This window comes from Mobula hypostoma, chromosome 7 (genome assembly GCF_963921235.1).
Source record: "Mobula hypostoma chromosome 7, sMobHyp1.1, whole genome shotgun sequence".
Classification (NCBI taxonomy): Eukaryota; Metazoa; Chordata; class Chondrichthyes; order Myliobatiformes; family Myliobatidae; genus Mobula; species Mobula hypostoma.
The window spans coordinates 66,157,436-66,174,840 of record NC_086103.1 but is presented as its reverse complement, the minus strand read 5'-3'; the positions used below and the strand labels follow the sequence as shown (position 1 = coordinate 66,174,840).

The window sequence follows — 17,405 nt, the reverse complement described above, 5'->3', positions numbered from 1 at the left end:
CAATGGCGATCAGTGAAACACTCTTAAAGTTCTAACTTAGTTTCCAAACACAACAGTATTTGATAATAGGAAAAAATTGTTATTTATCCAGTCCAAGAATAGAAACTTAAGCCAGTAATAGAGTAACCAATCAAGAAATCTTAAGCATTTTATTTGGATTGTCGTTGCATAGTGTAATAGCAAAACTTATCCTCAATGAAAAGCAAACTGAACTAGAAATCAGAAACAAAGGAAACTGCAATCCAGGATTGATATTGTCTCAAAATTTGCTGGTGAGTCCAAGAAATGCACAATGGTCAAATAAATTCTACACAGAATCATAGAAAATTTATGACACAGGATGCCATTCAGTCCATCTAGTCTGCTCTAACCAAAAAGTAGTTACCCAACTCCTAATTCCAACTACCAGCACTGAGTCCATAGTTACGCAGACCACAGTCCTTCAAGTTCTTAAGAGTGATTTTTTTTTGATGTAATGGGGATTTTAGCTCCTACCACCTTTACAGGTAATGTATTCCAGATCCACCATTTGAAAGGTGATCTTCCCTTTCATCTTTCTACTAGTTACTTTAACTTCAAATTTAGATATATTTATCACATGTTCAAAGCATACAGTGAAATGTATTTTTTGCCTTAACAACCAACACACCCAAAGATGTGCTAGGGGGAGCCCACAAGTATCACCACACATTCCCATGCCAACACAGTGTGCCCACAATGTTTGGCAGAACAACACACAACACAGCGGAACAGAACATAACAAAGAACAAAATAGTGACAAAAAAACACGCCCCATTCATCCCTCCCAGCCAATACACATACACAGTCCTCTAACTCCAGGACAGGCTGTCCTTTTTGGCCTCCAGCGGACTCGTGGATTCACAGTCACTGGGCTTCTTACTTTCCCAGCAGACTCGCAGATTCACAGGATCTGCAAGTCTGCTTTATCCCTCTCAGCCAAGTTAATAAAGTATTTTTTTAAGCTTTCTCCATGTAGGTCTGCCGAATATTAAATACTGCAATTAAGTCCCTGCTCAGTCTCCTCTGCCCAAACTTTCCTCAAGGCTAAAATTTTGCACACTTGGCAGCATCCTCAAGTCTCATCTACACCTTTTCTCATGAAATCATGCATATGGTAGCCAAAATTGTCCTTAATAACAAACTGTGGCAGAACAAGTAGGATGTAATTATCTACAGCATAACCATTCTGCTCTTATGTTCTGTACCTTATCTAATAACTATTCCCTGTGCTTTCTCATGCACCTCAAATTATTCTGCTACTTTCAAGGATATGCATACACACAAAGGTGTGAAGGACTTTAGGATGTATTATCATAATCCCTTGCTTGTTGCATCTGTAACTCACACTTTTCTGATTTAACGTTTATTTGCAACTTTACTGTGCAACTGTTCCGGCATGTATTTACATATTGCAGTATAAATCTTTTCCTCTTTCAAATGCATGGAGAATTTTTGCAACTTCAAATATCCTTATTTTGTTCTCTACATTTAAGTCTAAATCATTAATAAATATGATAAAAAAGCATCTGTGCAGCCAACCAGCCTTTTGGTCAGAACAACAACTTCAACCATTATCCTTCGCTTCTAATCTCCAAGCTAATTTTCACCTTTCTCCCAAGAATTGTCCAAACATACACAACTGGGAATGCACAACCATCAGAAGCAGAGTTCTGAAGAGTTCACACTCAGTGTGAAGAAATTCCTTTTTGAGTCCTAAATGCTTGACCTCCTAACTTGAACAATGCTTGCTAGCTCAAAGCGCCCGTTAATGGAAACAGGCTCTTTACATTTTTTCATTCTCTCAGAATCTTATAAATGTTAATGCTCATATTATAAAATACTTATATCAATAAACTCAACTTATAATTATACAACCAGAGTAGTTTTCTTTATGAGAGCTTATTCGGAATTTCTGACATTGAAAGCATTGAGTCATAGATGTGACAATCTGTTGCAGCTGAAACATTTAGTTTATTTTAATCTTCAAAGCAAGATAAAATGCTATACACTGAAATGTATAACAATTCTGCTTAGTTAAATACCAGGAAATAGAAGCAAGCACAAATTTCAATTGCTTAAGGAGCGATATTTTCAGAATCTCATTGAAACAGTTATTCAGCAGTAGTGCAAGTTTATTTCTGAGAATATAACACACAGTATATTCAATAAATTGATGAAACAAAAGTTAAGATTTTTTTGCAGAAAAGAAATGGACAAGTTATTACCTTTTGTAATTGTCAATCCCAACATCACCACTGTAAAATAAAGCTGTATTAGGTCTCACTTGAAAAAACTTAATCAGAGACCAATTGAAATGATATCTATTTACTTTATTATGTTGCACTTATTACCTCATTTTATTATTTTATCATTTTATTTTATTATTACCTCACCTTTGTCAAGAATAATTATATTTTGCTTATCACTTGATATATGTGATGGAAATAAGCTGAAGTGAAAGCTACAATAATCAATTAGAATCATGCAAGTCTCGACAAAACAAGCCCAAGACTACACAGCTCCAAACAAATACATGGGTAAAAATAAAATTGGTGCAAGAGAAGTGGCAAAGCTTCTCAATACACACCTATCCTGTTATCCAAGTTCCTTTTCCAGTCAGAAAATCAAATCCAATCACTATTCTACCACATGCAAGTAAAATACCAGTGAAATTTGTTTGCCAACAGCCTCTAATCATCCTAGCCCTAAGTTCTACATTGGTGAGACAACAGTGATGACAATTGAAAGTTTCCCTGCCCACTGGATGAAGAAATTTCTTCTCATCACTGTCTAATATGGTGGTAACTGTGACCCTGTTACAAGGTACTTCAATCACAGAAAATATCAATACCAAATCTGTTTTTAATGAGATCACCTCTCACTACTCTAAACTGAAGACAGCATTGGCTCAATATACTTAACTCTACTTCACATGACAAACCCAGTATCTGGAGTTCACTTGGTTAACTCCCTCACTGCAAATAGATTCTTCCTTAACTGAGAAGCCAGATCTGAACACAATATTCTACTGTTGGTAAAAACATTAAACTGTCTGTGCTTTCTCTTTGGGCATGAATTTAGACCTGGGAAAGAGGTTATAGAAAAAACAAACATTCAGGCTCAATGGTCTCTCCTTCCTACGTCCACCTAATGAGTATATAAATAACAGCAATCATTAAAGGATATACTTTACCTCTCAAGGGTTACTGGAATTCCCTTAAAGATCAGCTAATTTTACATCTGTTTGACACCAGGAACGTATAATGTATATAACTTAGTAACGCATGCTGATTTAAGCTCACAGACAGAAACTATATGACTTACTAAAGGGAAAATTTACTTTCTTAAATGTTAGGATTTTTAGCATCATTAGACGGCACAATGCTATGACTATCGTAGGGCTGATGCCACACAGCTCCAGTTAATTGGGTTGTATCCCGACTTTCCAATGCTGTGTGTGCAGTTTATACATTCTCTCTGATTTCACATAGGTTTCCTGTCTCATTGCAGCATGCAGGCTGATGGATTAATTGGTCACTAGCGTGCAGATGAACAGTTTATTAGATTGGGAATGGGGACTGCTCTGTGAGTCAGCACAGATTTGATGGACAAAAATTGACTCCCTTATTACAAGAAAATATGGAAACATTTTTAAAATGTGCACATTAAAAATCTTTCATGTTCACACAAGATCTTTAGGGGAAGATTCTGAGATGTTATTTCAACTAAATATATCAAATTCAAAATCACATAAACCCATTGCTGCTTGCAACAGTCAACATTCATAGATTAGATAAATCCTTAACTGTTTGTCATTTCATTGAAACAAGATGCTTGCAATATTTTGACCCTATTCTCTCCCCCAGCCACATATATTTCAGTATAATAATATTTTGACGCTAAATATTATAAACTAAATTTTAGGTTAAAACACTTCAAAGTATTTCTTAATGAAGCGTAGTCTTCCCACATACTAGTAGATTCATCCACTACAGTTCACTAAAAAGAAAATATATATATAAAATTCAAGGCTTGTAAACCAGCCAATGCAACAGTCGCTTGATCTGCTGTCAATAAACTAAACTTCGGATTTGGGGACTTGCTAGAGATACTTATCGAGTTAGGACTATGAAATAGAAATCTGTCTACAATATTAATAAGGTGAAATAATTTGCTACCTGCATCAAACAGTTAAAATCTAGGTTCAGCCATTACAAATACATCAGAAGGTAAACTGGAAAACATCAGTCCGTTATTCTACTTCGAACAAATGAACGATTTAATGGTTTGGAGCAAAAAAGGGTTTATCAGAACATTCTCCTTTCCAGATCGTCTTAAACGCTGAAAGTGTATGTTTTTAATTGTGTTTCAATATAGTTTCTTTAAGACAGACAAAAATTACCAACTTCCAAGTTTGTAGGTATTTCTGTAGAATAGGAGGCCACAGGATAACCAGCACGCATACGCGTTTTCCTACTAAGGGGGCGTGGTCCCAATGAAAACCTTCAGGAGATGGTTTCTTTGTATTTTAAAAAAACACGGATTACGATTATTCTCTTAAAACTTCTGATCATAAGTAATACGTTCGCCGTGGGTCCATATTAATAATCAGTGCCAAGGATACTACATTATACAAATTTACAAGACAATCCTCAGTTGGTGCATTACCAACTTCCTTGTAAACAGATACCACGTGTAAATATAAATTGGATATTTACCCAAGATGGAAACTGACGGCAATAGTGAAATAATTGTTTTACTTGACTATCCTTTGAAAGCACAAAACGAGTAGGTTTTCCCCAAACTGACCCTTTCAAACATCAGCTGCAGACATAAACAAAACACTGCCATGTGTTTACATAACGGTGGATGGGCGGGTTCCCTCTTCCATCCTATATCGCATACAAAAAGGCAGGCAGGACCTATTACTCCTTTTCTGCTACAAACACCGGGACTTGCTTAGGGCAGCTGCCAGTGAATCTCCGCTGGTTCCCAGCCACGGGCCTGGCCTCATATTATGTTTCTCAGCCCTGTTTCTAACATGGCGACCAACACAAACAAACCCGCCGTGGGCGGGAACACAGTAACTTCAGAGCCCTGCCGATCCCACCCACCCGCCTCGCCCATTGGCTCGCCGTTCTGTGTTGACGGAAACTTTCTCGGCCAGCTACTTACCATTGGCGGCTTGCGTGTCAATCGGTTGACGTCACAGGAGCTCGAGGGTTTTTCCATCCTCTTTCCTCCATCTCTCTCAAGCTACTTTCTACCTCAGTAAAAGATCTTTAATTAAAAGACCCCTAATTTCATGTCAGCACCTCTACTTCAGCCAAGACTGTTCCAAATGGCACCGACCAACACGGAAAGGCTGCCACACCTACCTCTGAAGACGCAGGGCGTGTTGTCAGGCCAGATGTGACCAGAGCGTTCAGGGGACAGCCAGGCGCGCGTTTGTTTTGTTGATATCTTCCTGACGGGTTCCTGGAAAGCGCGTGACTGCGTCGTCGGGGTGGGGGAGGGGTCGCGACGTAACCAATGGCTGCGCTGCCCGCGCACCAGCCAATCGCAGGCACGCTTCTTCCCTCCCCACCTAGAGCCAGCTCAAGGTCTCCGGTACTGTACCAGAGACCAGAATGTTCATTGCCTGGGTGCCCTGCGACTCGATCACCGGGCGCGGAGAGGGAATGGGTTTCATGCGTTTTTTAATTTACGCGTGACCCCTGTTGAATAAATCATTACAAGCACTTTCCGGGGAGATTCTTTCCTTTTTATACATTTATATTCATAGCTCCTTATTCAAATAAGGCTGCCTGTGACTCAAAGTTCTAAGTAAATTTATTATCAAAGTATATATACATATGTCACGATATAAAACACTGAGATTATTTTTCTCGATCATAAACCACAGATACTGCCGCCTAAAGTACTGCTCTTGTAAGTATAAATACTCAACAGTTGTCTTTATTTTGCATACATTAGATCTTTTGTAATGTTCAACGAAAAATAATGGAAATGTTATGTGACAAACATGACGATTTGAAATCATTCAGACTACACATTTTAATTATCTGGGATTTTCATGAAATGAGACCCTAAATAATACTACTTTTTGATAATGGTTTATTACAATATCAAGTTAATGTACACATTGTAATTACTTCAAAAGATGTCAAACTATCTTTAAGAGTTGTTGAAAATCAAAATGATCCAAATAATTCTCAAAAAAAAACTCAAATCACACGTAGTTTAACCAGTCAGGAAGTCATGTTAGTAAATTGATGTAGTATTTTCACCTATCAAGATACAGTTGGAGAACTTGCTCTGCATACCATTCATACAGATCAATTTATTAAGACAGTGCATAACTACAGCAGAAGCTATTACATAACAGTGCAGAATAAAGTGTTAGTTACAGAGGAAGTGCAGTGCAGGTAGATAACAAAGTGCAAGGTCTTAATGAGGTAGACTGGGCTAGGCAAGAGTCTTTCTTCTTATATTAGGGAAGTATCTTAAAATATCGGGATAAAAGCTGACCTGAATGGTGATAGATTTTATTATTTCTGCACAATGGGTGGGTGAGAACAGGATATTTGTGGCGGGTGGAGCCTTTGACTATGATTGTTGTTTACCAAGGCAGTGAGAAGTGCAGCCAGGGACTATGGAGGGGAGGCTGGTTTCTGACCTGTGCCAATCTGTGTCCACAATTCTGTGCTGTTTCTAGAGGTCATGGGCAGAACAGTTACCATACTAATCTGTGGTGCATCTAGTCCTAAGTAAATTTATTTACAGGTCTTGTATTTCTCTGTAAAGAAATACAATAGAATTTACAAAAAATATATACATGGACTCTAACAAAACAAGCTACTGTATGTGTGAAAGGAAAATGGTGCAAATAGAAATATAGAGAACCTGGGCTAAGAATCCTTCAAAGTCAGTTTACAGAGTAAGTTCAGAGTCATGGTGAGTGAAGTTATCCTTGCTGATTGTAGGGTAATAACTGGTGGTGGTAGTGAGAGGAGTGCATTGTCTAGACTAGATGGTGGGGGGCTCTGATAATGGATGCTGCTTTCTTTTGACAGCACTCCATTTAAATATGCTCAGTGGTGGAGAGGGTTTTGCCTGTACTGACTGAAGTCTGCCAGTGAGGAAATCAATGATACAGTTGCACAGGACATAGAGGATCAAATCTTGGAGCTTCATGATGAGTGGGAGGCAATGAATGTAGTCAATGAAGAGCATCCTGATGTAAGCATCTTCATTATCCAGGTATTCTAGAGCAGAGTGAAGGCCCAATAAAATGGCAAATGATTTGTTGTGATTGCACCAGATCCAGTTCGCTTCTCAGGGAAATATTTTTATGACCAACCTCTCAAAGCACTTCATCATAGTGGATGTAAATGCTACTAGCAATAGTCATCGAGGCAAGTTGCTACATTCTTCTTGAGCACTGGCATGACTGAAACTTGCTTGAAGCAAGTGGGTACCATAGATTGCTGAAGCAAGAGATTGAATTTGTCCATAAACACTCCAGCCAGTTGATTAGCACAGTTCTTGAGTACTCTGATTGGGGAAGACTTTGAATGATTTTGTGGAGACACACTGCCATGACTCTTTATCAAGTCCAGGACAATCATAGCATATTCATTCAAGTCCTCTTACAAGTCCATGAACTGTATTAAAAACAATAATCTACTGCAAGTGCCTTTATTGTCCAAATGCTCCATAGATGTTTACGGCCAGGGAGGTGATGACTATCATAATCCTTTTTCATTGGCAGACAAATTGCAGTGAATAGAGGTTGTCTGAGAGTCTGGAGTTAATCCATGCCACTATCATCCTCTTGAAGTACTTTTAGAAGATCCTAAAAGTGGGGTTCTGCAGGGAATGGATTTGGGCCCACTGCTGTTTTTAATTACGATTTGGATAAACAGATAACAAATAAACTAGTAAAATTTGTTGATGACACAAATAACATTCAGGCAGCAGAATCAATTAGATCTACACAAAATCCAGACACAAGCAGATAAAAGCAAGATAAAATTTAATGTAAGTAAAGTTATTACGTAGAAGGAGAAATATTGGATATAAATAGACAATGATCTTGCGTTAGAAAGTGCACCGCATGAGAAGGATTTGAGCGTCCTGCTAGACTCATCACTGTCAACATTTAGACATTGCACAGAAGCGATTAAGAAGGCTAATAGACTGTTGGGCTATATAATGCACTTAAGGAGAATGCCTTGATGTGTAAGTCGTGTAACCTTGAATACCATATGTGAAGGCAATGGAGAAAGTCCAGAGAAAGGCGACTCGGCTCATTCCAGGTCTGCAGGGTGTGAGCTTGAAGAAAGATTGAAAGAATTAAATCATTTTAGCCAAGGTAGACTAGAATGAGGGGAGACCTGATAGACGTGTTCAAAATCATTACGGGTATAAGTAAGTGGATGCCAGCTGCTACTTCAAAATTAATCCATCATCAGGGTACACGGGGCCATAGGTGGAGACTGGTTAAGGGGAGATTTCAGACCAACATTAGGAAGCATTTCTTTACACAGCAAGCTGTGGACAAATGGAACAAACTCCCTAATTGTGTAGTTGAGAGTAGTCCCTTAAGAGACTTTCAAATCTAAACTCAATAGCTATTTCAACACACCATGTGAATGGGAATTGGGCAAACTTTGTTGGGCCAAATGACCTGTTCTTGTCAAAAACTTTCTCATGTTTTAACCATTCTGGATATCACTATATTTTCTACTTTTATCTATTTTGGCTTAGTAAGGGATGTCTCAGTTCTTCTGAGCTACAGAAAGAAAAAAATACATGTACTCCTTCTTCCCTATATTGGCTTTATTGAAATCAAAATCTTTTGGGCAGCTTCCTTTTCACCACCATCCTTCCTCAGGTTTACAATTCTGTGGAATTCCTTTTTAGTTTTATTTCCACTTTGGTGCTGTATTGCCCTGTCTAACTCCCACCTTCCCTGCCAGTTCATCACAGCCATCAATTCCTTTATCCTTCATACATGTATTTACTTCCTCTTTAAATATGCCCAAAACTCTAACCCCTACAACCCTCTGGGGTAGAGAATTCTGGAAATTCGCCATCCTGAGAAGATCCTCACACCTCAGCTTTAAATGACTGCCCACTAATCTTGTAACCACGTCCCCTCGCTAGGGATTCTCCCACTAGTGAAACCATTAACTAATGTCATGCCCTCTATTTTTCCAATAAGATCACTTCCCCATCTCCATTCTTTCAAACTCCAAAAAATATACATCCAACTTCTTTAGCCACTCATAAGAAAACCCTCTTAATTCAGGAATTAACTTAGTGAACCCGTTTTGGATTTATTTTTCAGTACTGGTATTGCACCATTAATGAGAAAAACAATTTCCTCTCACCAGATCTTCTAGCTGCAGTAGTTATTTTTGGATAGAAATGGATTTTCTCTCCTGCATTTTGTTAAAGCTCAGTAGCCTTTGACTAACAGGTCGGCTGGCACTGTGAGATTAGCGCCGGGCTCGAGAACAGAGGTTCCCGAGTTCAATCCAGTGACAGACCGCTCCCGAGCGCACTCTCCATCCGTGCCGGGTTGATGTCAAGCTCACAACTTGACCTTGTAAAAAAAAACACTGCCACCTCCAGTTTAAATTCCCACGCGGAATATCGTGGAGGATCAAATACGCATACTCACCAGCAGCATAAAGGCCTGAAGAATTAGTGCACCAAAGACAATTCAATAATTATGCCCTATTAGATTAGATTAGATTATGAGGACACGCAGTCCTCTTTTATTGTCATTTAGTAATGCATGCATTAAGAAATGATACAATGTTCCTCCAGTATATCACAGAAACACAAGACAAACCAAGATTGAAAAACTGACAAAAACCACATAATTATAACATATAGTTACAACAGTGCAAAGCAATACCGTAATTTGATAAAGAACAGACCATGGGCACGGTAAAAAAAAGTCTCAAAGTCTCTCGAAAGTCCCATCATTTCACACAGACGGTAGAAGGAAGTAAAACTCTCCCTGCCATGAACCTCCAGTGCCGCAAACTTGCTGATGCAGCACCCTGGAAGCACCCGACCACAGCCAACTCTTGAGTCCATCCAAAAACTTCAAGCCTCCGACACCGAGCACCATTTCTGCCGAGCGCTTCGACCCCGGCCCCGACAACAGGCAATAGGCAAAGCCCAGGATTTGGGGCCTTCCCCTCCGGAGATTCTCAATCGTACAGTAGCAGCGGCAGCAAAGCAGGCATTTCAGAAGTTTCTCCAGATGTTCCTCCATGCTTCTCATGTCTGTCTCCATCAAATCAGGATTGTGCATGGTATCTACTTAAGAAATACTGATATCATTTTGGAGTGGCCGCACGCACTGCGTCACGCCGCCATCTTCTCCTCCCCTCCCTTTGAATCAACATGAATAAGTATGTATGGGAAATAAATAAATCAGTTTCATATTGATTACCTTTGCTCTGAAGTTCTGAAAGGTTGATTAGAAACATTAATTTTCTATCTCAAATACTGTAATTATCCATTAGTTAGTTGAACCATGGCCCCTCAGTAAAGTGAATCTGTATTGTGCCTTTTCAATAACATAATCCCATAGTGCTCCTGGCAAAAGTCTAGGAAGTGAAGGTCAGGTTTTAAGAATGGAAGTGGAGGGATCTCTAAGCTACCCAAAATTAAAATAGCACATTGTTAATGTATAACATTAAATTCAGACAGGAGTCAAATACATTCAGATTTAACAAAAAGCAAAATATGCATTATAATAAGAAACTTGAATCTTAACTAATCTTGATTGCTCCCTTTAACAGAGTTTTATTTAAAGCATTAAGATTCACCATATGGTTTATATAATGGTTTCAAATGCTGAAGCACTGATATTTAAAACTTCCTTAGCCATAGGTGAGGTGCCGGAGGATTAGAGGATAACCAACATTGTTGCTTTAAGAAAGGCTCAAAGAACAAGCCAGGAAATTATAGGCCAGAAAAGCCGACATCTGTAGTGAGAACTGTACTGGAAGGTACTCTAATGGACCGGATATACAAATATTTGGATAAACAATGACTGACAGGGATAGTCAACAAGGGTTTGTGCGTAAGTCACATCTAACCAATCTGAGTTTTTCGAGGAGAGTTGATGAAGGCAAGGCAGTGTATGTTGTCTACATCAACTTTAGCAAGGCCTAAGACAAGGTCCCACATGGGAGGTTAGTCAAGGTTCAGTCGCTTGGCATTCAAGACGAGGTAGTAAATTGGATTAGATATTGGCTTTGTGGGAGAAGCCAGAAAGTAGTAATAGATGGCTGCTTCTTTGACTGGAGGCCTGTGACTAGTGGAGCATTGCAGGGATATGTGCTGGTCCGTTGTTGTTTGTCCTCTATATGAATGATCTGGGTGATAATCTGGTTAACTAGATTAGCAAATTTGCAGATGACACTAAGATTGGGGGTGTAGTACAGTGAGGAAGAATATCAGAGCTTGCAGTGGGATCTGGACCAACTGGAAAAATGGGCTGAAAATTGGTAGATGGAATTTAATGCAGACAAGTGAGAAGTGTTGCACTTCAGTAGGACCAACCACATAAATGTTACACAGTGAATGGTAGGGCACTGAAGAGTGTAGTGGAACAAAGATCTGGGATTACAGGCCCACAATTCATTAGGAGTGGCTAGGGTCATAAAGAAGGCTTTCGGTGCATTGGGCTTCATAAATTCAAGTATTGAGAACAGGAGATGGGATGTTATATTGAAGTTGTATAAAATGTTGGTGAGGCCTGATGTGAAATACTGTGTGCACTTTTGGTCACCTACCCAGAGGAAAGATGTCAATAAGGTTGAAAGAGTACAGAGAAAATTTACAAGGGTGTTGCCAGGACTTGAGGACCTGAGTTATAGGGAAAGGTTGAATAGGTTAGCGCTTTTTTCTTTAGAACATAGAAGATTGAGGAGAGATTTAATAGAGGTATACAAAATTATGAGAAATATGAATAGAGTAAACACAAGCAGGCTTTTCCACTGAGGTTCGGTTAAACTAGAACTCGATGTCACAAGTTAAGGGTGAAAGGTGAAATGTTTAAGGGGAACATGAGGGGTATCTCCTTCACTCAGAGGGTAGTGAGAATGTGAACAAACTACCAGTGAAGTGGTGCATGCTGGGTAGATTTCAACATTGAAGTGAAATTTCGATAGGAACACGGATGGGAGCAAGATGGAGGGCTATGGTCCGGGTGTAGGTCGATAAGACTAGGCAGATTAATGATTCAGCATGGACTAGAAGGGCTAAATGGCCCAGTTCTGTGCTGTAGTATTCTTTGACTATGACTATCATTGAACTTCAGACAAAATGCTGAAAATACAGGTTTTCTTTGAACACATAAACTAGAACATGATCACTGCTGTTTGGAGATCTTACTGAGGATCAATTGGAATCTCTCCATTGGCTTTTCTGCAGTTTTTCCAGTCCAACTACAGTGACATGTCTCAGACAAAATCTGCTTCAGTAGACATATACATATTGAAATCATGGAAGCCAAATATATACTCAAAGTAGATTTAAACAATAAGAAATAACAAATTTTAATCACTTTGTTGTGAAAATTCTGGCTTTATTTGCATCACTGTTCTTTCATGATTCACACCAACTACTTTCAGGAATTCCCTTCACAACTCCCTCCACTTCTATTCTTCTTAAAATATGACCTTCACTCCCAAGACTTCTGCCTAAAGCACCATAGAATTATTTTATTGAAAAGGTGCAATACAGATTAATTTTACCGATGGGCCATAGCTCAACTTCCACAGCAATAACCAGATTTGAGATAGAAAATTTACATTTTAGATCAACCTTTGACAACTTCAGATCAAAGGTCATCAACCTGGAACTGACTCCTTCTCTTACACAAATGCCGTTGAAATGGTTTACAGGTTTAAACAGTTAACAGGTTGAAATGCTCCAGACTGGCACCCTTAAGGCCTGACTAGACCCAAACTCACAGAAAATACAGACAAAAGAAATTGCCCCCGATCTTCCTCTGAGCCGGACACTCTCCAAGACATGCAAGGGTTCAGCGCACGGTGCAAAGCTGGAAGTTTGAGTCAAAAATCCTGTGAGATGGAATTGCAAAAGTTAGGTTAATTAGCTACAGATTAGTACAGATCTTAGTTAATTTTAGATCTTAGTCAGGATTAATTATTATACTATGATACTACAGTTTCAAAGTATGCTGGTGACTGCTGAATGCCAGACCAGAGGCTTTCTACTTGTATTTCCATTTTTTTTTTATAGTTCCAGCAAGTTCATTTTTTGTTTTTTAGGTTAACATATATTGCTTCCAACTTCTGAAACAATCTGGTTCTAATCCATTCACATAATTATTGATCTTCAACTTCCACTTTAAGACATACCCAGCTTATCTCCACAATTCTTGGGTACTCCATGGAAATTGTTCACTGCTTACCATTTAAAATATTTTTCAATTTTGAAATACTAGATTCTCCTTAATCATTCTCATGAAACAGCCTTTCCTTATAACCATAGCTTGCCAATAAATGCTGCCAACAACTCTACTTGAGCTTACCTCTGACCCTAATAAGTTTGAAAGCAATTTTTCCAGATCCAAGTCCAACTTTTCCAGATCCAATCCAACTTTTCCAGAGTTGCTGTAACAAAGCCATTCCAGTCCACAAGGACCTGTGCAGAACCCTTTGCCCATGAACAACTCAGGGGAAAAGCCTGACAGTTGGCTAATCCTTAGACTTGTCAGACTTGAAGAATTTGAAGATCTTGAACATCTTTGACACTCAAGCGTTCAAAATTATTAGATGCATCAATGATTTCCACACCTCCTCCCCCAATTACAACCGTAGGAAAACATTTAACTCAATTACATTGTAGCATTTCTCCATTCAAATGACTCAGTATCAGCTCTTAATTGCCACAGACTTATCAAAGAGATTCCTGAACACATTTTGAAATTTACAGCAGGTTCACACTACCACTGCAAGCTCACAAAATCCACTTTACTGTGTACTTCAACACAATTCACCATTACACAACAGTTAATGCTGCTGTCTCAGCTCCAGAGACATGATAGGTCCTGCCTGCATGAAGTTTGGACATTCACCCCGTGGCATTAAGTTTCCACAGTGTTCCAGTTTTCTTCTGCAGACTGCAGTGTGTTGGTAAGTTAATTAACTAGTGTATGGCCCTTACTATAGGCTCATATTAAAAATGGTTAACAGAAAAAGGAAACCAAGATCATGTACGACAATAAGTTGCAGGAGCACAGGATATGAGAGGAGTGAGACTTATGAGATTGCTATGACAGAGGGAATTAAAGAGCAGTAGCCAAGTTCATAATTTTTACAAATCCCAAACCCAGCAACACTTAGAAAATACATGCACAGACCTGCCAGTAACATCCAAAGATTTTAGTGGCTTAAATGTGCTTTAACTATATGTCCAAAATTTCAGACATTATTTCCAACCAGAAATCTTTTTAATAACATGCACAAAACAACTTTCCACTTTTATATACCATTTTTCCATTTATGGAGTGTTCTGATTTTAACTTGTTCATCGGCCAACACATTCTCAGCTGTAATCTTATACCTGTTTGACCATGTGCAAGAAACCTATAATTTAGGAAATACTTCCTTTTCAACCACATCATTAAAATATTTGTTTTTTTGCCGTCATCTTTCCTTTTCTCAGTGTACTTATGTCTACTAATTTTACATTTTGGAATAATTCCCCTCATTCATGTCTAGATTCACCAAGCTAACCCTAATGATCTGAAAACCCATTTGTCCTTGCATGAGGGAAATTATACTACATTGCTAGAGCACTTAGTAACATACAGCATTCTTTATTATACATGAGATTCCTCAAAATTCGAGTTTAATCAAGCAGAGCCCAGTCTTTTTGAATAGATACACAAATGAATTTTCAGATCTTTTCTTAATCATTCCCTTGAAATAACAATGAAAATAAGTTTTACGGTGGAATGACTCAAGGACTATTTTGATTTTTCTTCTTCTTTGCTGGGTTGTTTTGGTAACTAAGTATACAAGTTAGTTACCTTAAGGAACATGCTTGATGTTCTCTATTCCAAATTTTGTTGAGAGTAGCATCATAAAACTTTACATTTCTAGCAAAAGATTTAATAATTATGGAAAACTAAGTTCAAACTAATTCAATTGAACCCTACAGTACAAAAACAATTTGCTAATAAGTGTAGGTTCAATTTAATATAGAGAATGTATACAATAGACAACCCAAAGTGCTTACACCTTGCATAACAGGTTTTGAAGTTATTGCTATTCATAGTTGATCATTAATCCTTCAAAGATACTAACAACTGGCATGACAATATTAAAAATTAACTGATACAGAAATGCTATTTGCAGACCATTTTGCTTCACAGGACAGCCTTAGCAGTGAGGCCTCCAGTTCATTCAGACCAAAAGGTTTAGCATGGCCAGAGTATGCCAGGAGAGGGCAGGAAATGATGAGGTGAGTGTGATCTGGTACAAGGTCACTAACCTATTATCACTTTCTAGCTGTCTTGTTAGCTCTATATTCCACTGCAACTGAGCAAGCTTAACTATTTTATTACTCAAACCCAAACATGGCTACAAATGTCAAATATTATTCAAAACACAGAATCTATTCGACGCTAATAGCAATTCTAATCATGACTGCCAGAAGCAAGTTAAGTCAGCAATGCGATCGCTTTATGCAGGCAAATTGCTAGTTAATTTTCACTTCACAGAAAAACTACTTGGTGTGTGTTTAGATACGACACAAGTTTACTTTTAAATACCTCATCTGAAGAGGCAATAAAAACCATGGGCTTTTGCCAAAAATTCAGGAATCATGCAATGAATATATTACTACATTTTCTTAAGCCAAATTAATTTCTTGATGGCAGACATTGGGATTTACAAAATGTCAAAAGTAATAATGTATAACCATTTGATAAAGAGAAAAGGCTATGCAGTGTATTTTTTAGAATTTATTAAATTATTTTCCCAAGATTTAAATTATGTTCTTTAGTGAAATCAAAACCTGCAAGATATTAGCTATTTCCACATTTCATTAGGCATTATGGAATGTTAGTACAAAAATATGATCACAAAATAATCATCTATTTGATACACATCATTTCCCCTCAGTTTTAAACTGTTTTAAGTCTTTGGTATAAATGTTGTAAAAAAATGTTAAAAATTCTCTGCCACTAAACACAATTAGATTTCTACTATGTTGCTGCTAAATATTCACACTTGTTAGTTCTATTGCTTCAACTGCCAACCATCACCTATTCTAGTTAACACATTATAAATCACAATGCAGAATTCAAATTGATCCATGCTGTTGAATGTTGCTTGGTAAAGTTACTCAGGTGCAGAAGAAATAATCAATTGTAGTTTAAGATATTTTCATTCTCTGTAAAAAGAAAAACAATGCATAGAATGTAAATGATTACCCACAAGACATCAACTTTCATATATTAACATTAAATAAATTTTTTAATTTGTGTCCTAAAAAAGTGGTGTGATAATCTAAAGCAAACCACGAATTGGCACTGCTGCTTCCAGAAGAGCAACAATGACAAGTCTCAAATGTCTGACTCCCATTTGTTGGCTCATGAGTTAAGCAATATTAATGAGTAGATTTTAACATGAAGGATGTCAAAATTCCACAACTAGCTTCGTTTTAAATATAATACAATGAATTATGCATCTATTGCTGCCTGGCAATACCATTTCGCCCAACAGCCTGAAAAATCCAATTATGTAAGCACAACTCAGTTAAAAATATGGTCCAATTTTCACTGCTTTTTTGAGTCAAATTTACAGGTATACATGTAAATGATATGTTAGTTATACATGATAGACCGTATAGTCTTGCAATCTGTAGGAACTTTTTACTAATATTTGGATAATAACAATAATTAAGCCGATTCTCAACATTACTCAGCATAAAATTTGGGAATTTTAAAATGGTGCAACTTCTTGCCATTTAATAAGCTATAAATTTGTTGACGACACAAGTACTGTTGGCAGAATTGGAGACGGCAACGACATGTACAGGAGCCAGATAGATCAGCTGGTTGAGTGGTGTCACAGCATCAACTTTAAACTCAACGTCAATAAGACCAAAGAACTGAATGTGAGCTTCAGAAAGAGTAAGATGAGGGAACACACAACAGTCATCACAAAGGGCGAGCAATTTCAGGTTCCTGGGCATCAACATCACTGAGGATCTATTCTGGGCCCAATATATCAATGCAGTTACAAAGAAAGCACGAGTAGCTATATTTCATTAGGACTTTGAGGAGATTTGATATGTCAAAGACACTCACA

General features: G+C 38.0%; 2 protein-coding genes across 5 annotated transcripts in view; both read right to left on the bottom strand.

The window, feature by feature from the left end:
- The window catches only part of crebrf (creb3 regulatory factor), an 87,924-nt gene extending 73,517 nt beyond the window's left edge, over nt 1–14,407 (bottom strand). Inside the window, exons 1-2 of one of the 4 annotated variants that reach the window (XM_063053553.1) lie at nt 13,032–14,407; nt 5,400–10,362 (exon numbers count right to left, since the gene is read on the bottom strand). The gene's annotated coding sequence lies outside the window, so the exon portion shown is untranslated. Of the gene's footprint in view, nt 1–5,196; nt 5,334–5,399 lie in introns of those variants that run through there. The other 3 variants (XM_063053552.1, XR_010018652.1, XM_063053554.1) reach the window with 3 other exon arrangements.
- A 310-nt stretch (nt 14,408–14,717) lies between these two features.
- atp6v0e1 (ATPase H+ transporting V0 subunit e1) overlaps nt 14,718–17,405 on the bottom strand; it is a 61,358-nt gene continuing 58,670 nt past the window's right edge. Inside the window, exon 4 of the mRNA XM_063053555.1 lies at nt 14,718–16,485. The gene's annotated coding sequence lies outside the window, so the exon portion shown is untranslated. The remainder of the gene's footprint in view (nt 16,486–17,405) is intronic.